Source organism: Trichosurus vulpecula, chromosome 4 (genome assembly GCF_011100635.1).
Source record: "Trichosurus vulpecula isolate mTriVul1 chromosome 4, mTriVul1.pri, whole genome shotgun sequence".
In the NCBI taxonomy this organism is placed as follows: domain Eukaryota; kingdom Metazoa; phylum Chordata; class Mammalia; order Diprotodontia; family Phalangeridae; genus Trichosurus; species Trichosurus vulpecula.
The window spans coordinates 415,469,334-415,477,121 of record NC_050576.1 but is presented as its reverse complement, the minus strand read 5'-3'; the positions used below and the strand labels follow the sequence as shown (position 1 = coordinate 415,477,121).

Genomic DNA, 7,788 nt, shown 5'->3' with positions numbered 1-7,788 from the left:
AAACTAACCTATTAGCACCTCATTTTCTGAGTTTACTTTCTTGAAAAACTACTGTTCCCCACTGATATTTTTCAACAATTTGGACACGTTAATTTGTTTTTCACCGGTGTTCAGTTTGCTTAAGTCAGGATGTTTTGATTCAAAATGGCAATGAAGATTGTATTCCTTTGGAATGTCTATTACTTTTTAACAAACAAGGCACAATATTTTGTCTCCCATGTAAGTAAATAAGTATCTATTTGTCCACTCCAGATTAAATACTCTATGTTCTGATTCGATCTTCCATTTCTTTTTATCACCCATTTGTAATGTCAATTGAGTTGGGACTTTCTTACTGTTTTAAAATGATTAAGTGTCTTTGAGTATTACTAAGTGTTAAGCCCCAGGCCCAAACCCCAATTAGGTGTTAAACCTACGTGGGTGTGAATTGGTAACCAAGGTGGGGCTCCAGGTAGGGCTAACTAAGGGAGAACCTAGTTTACACATGAATTTGAGTGACATGTTTGGGACATCAGAGGCTTTCAGACCATGTGGGTTTAAGTCTCCTCTTTGTGAATTTTAGGTCACGGGAGTGAGTCACATATGTGATTCACCCTTGACCCCGAAAAAGATATGAAACCAGAGGTTGGCTTTCTATTTTTTGGAGCTCTTGCCCACAGCCATGGTGGCATGTGTGACTCTGGGCCAGCCCTTGTTCTGAGCTCCTGGGCTGAACCTAGATGTTGGTAACTATGAATTGTATTTGGTCTGTCTGTAGATGTTTGTAATTTGTATTTTGCTCCGAAGTTCAGGGTGCTGGCTTTTTCCCCTGAGCTAAGTTAATGATGTCTGTATGCCGAATTAAAGTAAGCTTGTTAACCCCTTTATGTTGCTTTCCTTAGTAAAGCAGATCAAAAGAACCTGGACTTTGGCAGCATTCTTGTTGTTGGGCTTGTGTTGGTCTTTCACCCCCACAACAGCTGCTAGCCAGATTGTTGAAACACCATTTTACAAAATCACCCCCAAAATTTTAATGTTAGAATGAAAAAAATCTACACAGCAACTTACAAAGAAATACTGAACTGAGTGTCTGACCTTGGAGAGGGCACCAGACACTCGTGTAACTTGGAGGGCAGCCATGTAGTGAGGGAGGAGAAGAAGTTCTCTCATAGTTGCAGGTCATCACATAGTGGGTGTCAGCTGCATTGGTGGGTAGCTATACTCACTTTGTCCCTGTTCAATGCAAGTAACAACCAAGAACACAGCAAAAAGATGACTCTCACTCCTCTCAGAGTAGACAAAGATTGACAATGGTTGGTTGCCATGGATCATGTGACAAACAGGAGCAAGTGCACAGTGGTAACCCACCTGCCAAGTTACACAATGGCACAACAGCGACTAGTGGAAGGTGGGTTAAGCCAGACATGGGCAAAGCACTCCTCACATCTTCGCTTTTTTTTTAAACATTTTCTGCATTTTTGAGCTGTGAGCTCTTCCACCCAGCATGCGTTTGCCTCCCTGCTGCCTCCAAGTGTGGCACTACCTCCTCTCTCTCTTAAGGGTTTAAACTTGCCACTTCAAAGTTTGCCATGGATGATGATATTGCTGCTCTCATTGTTGACAATGGCTCTGGACTGGGCAAAGCTGGCTTTGCAGGAGACATTGCCCCTAAGTCTGTCCTCCCTTCTGATGTTGGGTACCCCAGGCATCAGGGTGTGTATTAGGAGGGCAGAGTTTATAATCTCAAAGAGGATCATATATATGTCTGAAAGGTTCGGAACCGCTGGATATAAGAAATTCTCAAGATAAGAGGCAGAAGAATCAAAGCATATATTTAGGCTCCACAGTAACCAACCCATGAACCAGCATCCCCATTTTGACATATTGATCAAAAGCTTCCAGGCCCAAAAAGTATGCCTTACAAGAGTAACCAGGAGGCTACAGAGAAGCATGATGGTGTAAAGCAAAATCATGCTTCCCCCTCTATGGTAAAAAGATTACCCACTGGCCTCAAGTCCTTGTCCAGCTTCCTCCCGTAGGTCAGCTCTGCTACTGGCAGCTCCTGCTTCAGCTTCGGCTGTAGCTGTAGCTATAGCAGCCTCTGGCTCCAACGGAAGCTGTTTTTAACCATCCAGCTTCTGCGGGGGTGTAAGGTATGCCAGGGAAAGCACAGGTTCTTTCAATCTGCTTAAACAAGGTGAAGGGGTTGACCAGGAAAGCACAGGTTCTTTCGATCAGCTTAAGCAAGGGAAGCAAGGTGAAGGGGCCAACAAGCTTACTCCAATTCAACATACAAACAGCATTCAGTTCAGGGGAAAAAGCCAAACTAGTCAAGGGCACTTGTTGACTAAGTGCTAAGGAGCCCATTTTTGGATACCAACACACTCCACCCCTTGTTATAGGATACATAATCTAATCAGCCATGTATCCTAGAACATACATTGTGATCCAATTACAAAGGAAACTAAAACATATCATTCATAATAAAGCAAAACATATCATTTGGTGACATTCCTAAATATTGGTTCATGATTCAAATGTGATCCACCCCTAGGTCCCAGCAAGATAATCTCTTCAATCAATCATCCCCAAAATAATTATTAATAATTCAAATGTCCACCCCTAGATCCTTGTATCCATTACATAGGATCAATAATATCATAACAATAAAACACCATAGCAAGGATAACACAAAATAAGTACATAGAACACTATCATCATTCCCACCCCCCTTGAACGATTGGGGCTCAAAATCTTGGGGTAAGGGGTGAAGGTCTCATTTTCCATAGCTTCTTCTTGCTGAAATTGGATGTAGAGATGTCCCTGCCCCCAAAAGTCCCATTCCACAGGTCAGTTCTTTAATGAGCTGGCAGGAATTCCAAGAATGCTATGTGCTTAGGCAGTCACCAGAAAGTGCAGGGTGCTTAAGCCTAAAGGAAACAGAACTAGCAACAATGTTAGCCAAAACAAAGGACAAAAAGAGTAGGCAAGTATGGACTATTATCCTTCAAATAAAATCATCTCAAGTTTCGTTGAGATTTCAGTTATGCAAAGATCCAACATCAGAGCCAAACTCAGGTGGGAAATGTTTCTTTTCAAAAGGAACATAATGAGGAAGCCAAGAGGATCCCACCCTAGATAGAGACTAAGATTGTCCTCTCAGCCTTTCCCCAGATGTACAAGGAAACAAAATGGGAAAACTAAACTAAGAGGATCCCATCCTAGGTAGAGACTAGGATTGTCCTCCCATCCTTTCCCTGGATGTACAAGTTTTCATCCGTTAATCACACAAGGTCACCTTCCCTCTGAGTGGCTTGTGGGTTTGCAGGAGCAGTTCTTATTTCCCTATTTCTTCTGTTATTGAGTCCTTTATCTTAGTACATTCTGAGCAATTCATTGGTTGGAATGCCATCTATCATTTCAAAACCTACCCCTGCTCTCAATAAAGCAGTAAACATTTCTTTTCTTGTTACTCTATTTTGGCACCAAGTTTGCTGGTTATTCACCCTTCTCTCTCGAGAAGATCTATCCTTTCCCCAGTCTCCTAAGTCATGTAACTGTAAAATCTTATTTATCACTGTTGTAAGACGGCTCCCTACTTCCCCAAGTAACACATTCAAAATTAGTTGTTTATAAGCAGGGGGAGCTGTCCTAATTATTAGATTCCTATGAGGCAGTCCCAATGGATCATTGTAATATTTGTCTGCAGTGCCTATCATGATAGCAGTCTTCATTACCTCCTCCTTTAGTCTCATGATACAATCTCTAAGTGAATACCAGGGTCTGTGCTCAGTAGGCCACATAGAATCAGTAGCATATCTCTTATTGCATCCCATAGCGGCTAACGCCAACAGAGTAGTCCTGCTATCACCATCTCCTTGCTGATGAGGTTCCCTAAAAGCTTGTTGAACTAGAGGATCATGGCTGATACCTATGCATCTCATACAGTCTGTCCTATCTACTGATATTCCACTGGCCCCTTGATCACTGAGTCTTACCATCCAAGATATGAATGGTTCTCCTATTCTTTGGCTGAATCTACTCAAAATATGTGTGACCTCTTGCGGGGAGAAATCTTCCTGAATTTCCCTTGTAACGGAATCTTCACCTCGGTTTCTGTCTTCCTCCTTAGTATGGGTCGAGCCCTTGTCTGATCATTTAAACATCTCCCATTCTCTACGCAAGGGACGTCCTGAACCCTAGTAGTGTTTTGTGCCTCAGCCCCTAACGTTGTCTCATTTTCCCCCCACTTGCTTCCCCTGCCACCATGGCAAGGACAAAGCAGGCAGTCAGGCTCTGTCTGGGCTGGGTTGGAATGCACTCTGGGCTTATTTGGTCTCCTGTTGCTCCTAGCCACATTAATAGAAAAGTTCTCATTTGAGTCAGTTTGTTCTCCTGCTATCTGAGATTCCCCTTCTTGTCGTGGGGTAGGAGTGCCCCCATCTCTTTCACTTAATCTCAATCTTTTGTATACTAGCCGGTATGCTGATAACACTATCCAGCTTTGCCTAGATAGTGATGCCCCTGACTGAATCTCAACCTCTTGTAAACACCTTTCCAAATCCCTAGGATCTCCTCTCTGTAGCCTTGGTTCCCAGTTTTCACAGGGTCCAGCTTTTTTAGCCAATTCTTTTGAAGGGAGGAGTAAAATGGATCCTCCCACCCTGGGATATTCATCTCTTCCTCTAAAGTTCTGCTTCTAAATAGAGATCTTATACGTAGCAATCACATCCTCATTGCCAAATGTATTAGGAGGGCAGAGCTTATAATCTCAAAGAGGATCATATATATGTCTGAAAGGTTCGGAACCGCTGGATATAAGAAATTCTCAAGATAAGAGGCAGAAGAATCAAAGCATATATTTAGGCTCCACAGTAACCAACCCATGAACCAGCATCCCCATTTTGACATATTGATCAAAAGCTTCCAGGCCCAAAAAGTATGCCTTACAAGAGTAACCAGGAGGCTACAGAGAAGCATGATGGTGTAAAGCAAAATCATGCTTCCCCCTCTATGGTAAAAAGATTACCCACTGGCCTCAAGTCCTTGTCCAGCTTCCTCCCGTAGGTCAGCTCTGCTACTGGCAGCTCCTGCTTCAGCTTCGGCTGTAGCTGTAGCTATAGCAGCCTCTGGCTCCAACGGAAGCTGTTTTTAACCATCCAGCTTCTGCGGGGGTGTAAGGTATGCCAGGGAAAGCACAGGTTCTTTCAATCTGCTTAAACAAGGTGAAGGGGTTGACCAGGAAAGCACAGGTTCTTTCGATCAGCTTAAGCAAGGGAAGCAAGGTGAAGGGGCCAACAAGCTTACTCCAATTCAACATACAAACAGCATTCAGTTCAGGGGAAAAAGCCAAACTAGTCAAGGGCACTTGTTGACTAAGTGCTAAGGAGCCCATTTTTGGTTACCAACACAGGGTGTGATGGTGGGTATGGGCCAGAAAGACAGCTATGTGGAGGATGAGGCTCAGAGCAAGAGAAATATTCTGACCCTGAAGTACCCCATTGAACATGGTATTGTCACCAACTGGGATGACATGGAGAAGATCTGGCATCATACTTTCTACAATGAAATCTGTGTGGCCCCTGAAGAGCACCTTGTGCTGCTCACAGAAGCCCCTCCTGAACCCCAAAGCCAACAGGGAAAAGATGACTCAGATTATGTTTGAGACCTTCAACACACTCAGCCATGTACATTGCTATCCAGGTTGTGCTGTCCCTGTATGCTTCTGGTCATACCACAGGTATTGTGATGAGCTCTGGTGATGGTGTGACCCACACGGTGCCCCTCTATGAAGGTTATGACCTTCCCTATGGCATCCTCCATCTGGATCTGGATGGCTTTGATCTGATGGACTACCTCATGAACATCCTGACTGAGAAAGGGTACAGTTTCACTACCACAGCTGAGAGGTAAATCATTCGTGATATCAAGGAAAAGCTGTGTTATGTCGCCCTAGACTTTGAGCAAAAGATGGCCACTGCCACATCTAGCTCCTCTCTGGAAAAGAGTTATGAGCTCCCTGATGGTCATTACCATTGACCACGAGAGGTTCTGATGCCCAGAAGCTCTCTTCCAACCATTTTTCTTAGGTATGGAATCCTGTGGAATCCATGAAGCTACCTTCAACTCAATCATGAAGTGTGATGTTGACATCTGTACAATCTGCTAGCAGCCGCTGTGGCTGTGTAAAATGAACAACAACCAGCATACAGAAGGCTGCTAACACGGGTTCTTTTGATCTGCTTCACTAAGGAAAGTAACGTTAAAGGGTTAACAATCTTACTTTAATCCAACATACAAATACCATTCACTTATCTCAGGAGGCAAAGCCAGCAACCTGAACTTCAGAGCAAATGAAAACAAATTACAAATATAAACAGAACAAATCACAATTCATAGTTACCAGGAAAGTATCAACATCCGAGTTTATGAGCCGGGGGACTCTTAAAGCAGTTGCCCAGAGTTCCATGCCACTCTTCGAGTGACTGTGAGCCTCAAAAGTCAAAGGCCTTGTCACCATGTCAGGGCGAGGAGGATTCACACATAATCAGCAAAAGGGTGTAGGCCTGGGGTTTAGCACTAGTTAGCAAAAGGGTGTGTGCCTGGAGCTTTTTACCTAGTAAGACTCAAAGACATTTAATTAATTTAGCATTCTAAAACAGTAAAATGTCCTACCTTAGTTACCAATACAATCCCTAAGGATTTTTATGTCAATACTGTATTGTCTGGTGGTACCACCATGTACCCAGTTATTGCTGACAGGATGCAGAAGGAGATTACAGCCCTAGCTCCCAGAAAAATGAAAATCAAGATCATTGCCCCACCTGAGGGCAAATACTCTGCCTGGAGACTCAATCAGCAAGCAAGAGGATGATGGGCCCTTCATTGTCCACCACAAATGCTCCTAAATGGACTGTTTGTGTTTTTTTATTATTTTTTTTGTGTCAAAGGGTGTGACGTGATAATTTCCTCCCAAAAGAGATGAGATTGGCATGGCTTTATTCGTTTTCTTTTTTTTGGTGTTTGACTCAGGATTTAAAAACTGGGAAGCTGAGGGTGATGAGCATTTCTAAGTATGTTGGAGGCAAACATCCCCAAAGTTCTACAATGCATCTTCAGGACTCTGGTTGTACATTTTTAATGTCATTCTAAATACTGTAAAATGCATTGCTACAAGCTCTGTGAAGGCTGTCCTCTACTAGAGCAAAGGAGCTCTGTAACAAAAATCCAGATGGGGAGGGGAGAAGGGCGAAAGTACTAGTATTGCTTTACATGTAAATTATATAATCCTTTAAAAGAAACTTTTTGTATCTTCCACTTTAAAACAAAAACAAAACATCCTCTACATTTTTTGCAGGCCACCTGAAATCCTTTGGCAGAATGCAAGTGGCTTGCATGCCATATGTTGCGCAGGCCTGATCTAAGTATTCTATGTTTCCTTTGTAGGCTTCTTATCTTTTAACTAATTCTTGTATTTGGGTGTACCACAAAGTTTTGTCCATAGTCCTCTTTTCTTTCCTTTCTGCAGTTTGTTTTTTGTCTCTCTCCACAACCACAGCTTCAACTACTACTTCTATGACTCCTTAATCTCCATCTCTGAATGACATTTTCTGAACTCCAGATTATATCTTCACCTGCCTGTACTACATCTCTTCTTTGATGTCCTACAAGTCCAAAATCGAGCTCCTTATGATTTCTTTTTCTGAAACAACTCTTCTGGCTTCAATTCAATTCAGTTCAGTTAAAAAAATCAAAAACAACAAAAAAACACATTCGTAAGTGACTGCTAAGTTAATGTGCCAGTTGCTG

At 42.8% G+C, this 7,788-nt stretch overlaps 1 pseudogene; it reads left to right on the top strand.

The window, feature by feature from the left end:
• Positions 1-1,568: 1,568 nt before the first annotated feature.
• On the top strand, positions 1,569-6,034 carry LOC118847884 (annotated as a pseudogene).
• Positions 6,035-7,788: the final 1,754 nt, after the last annotated feature.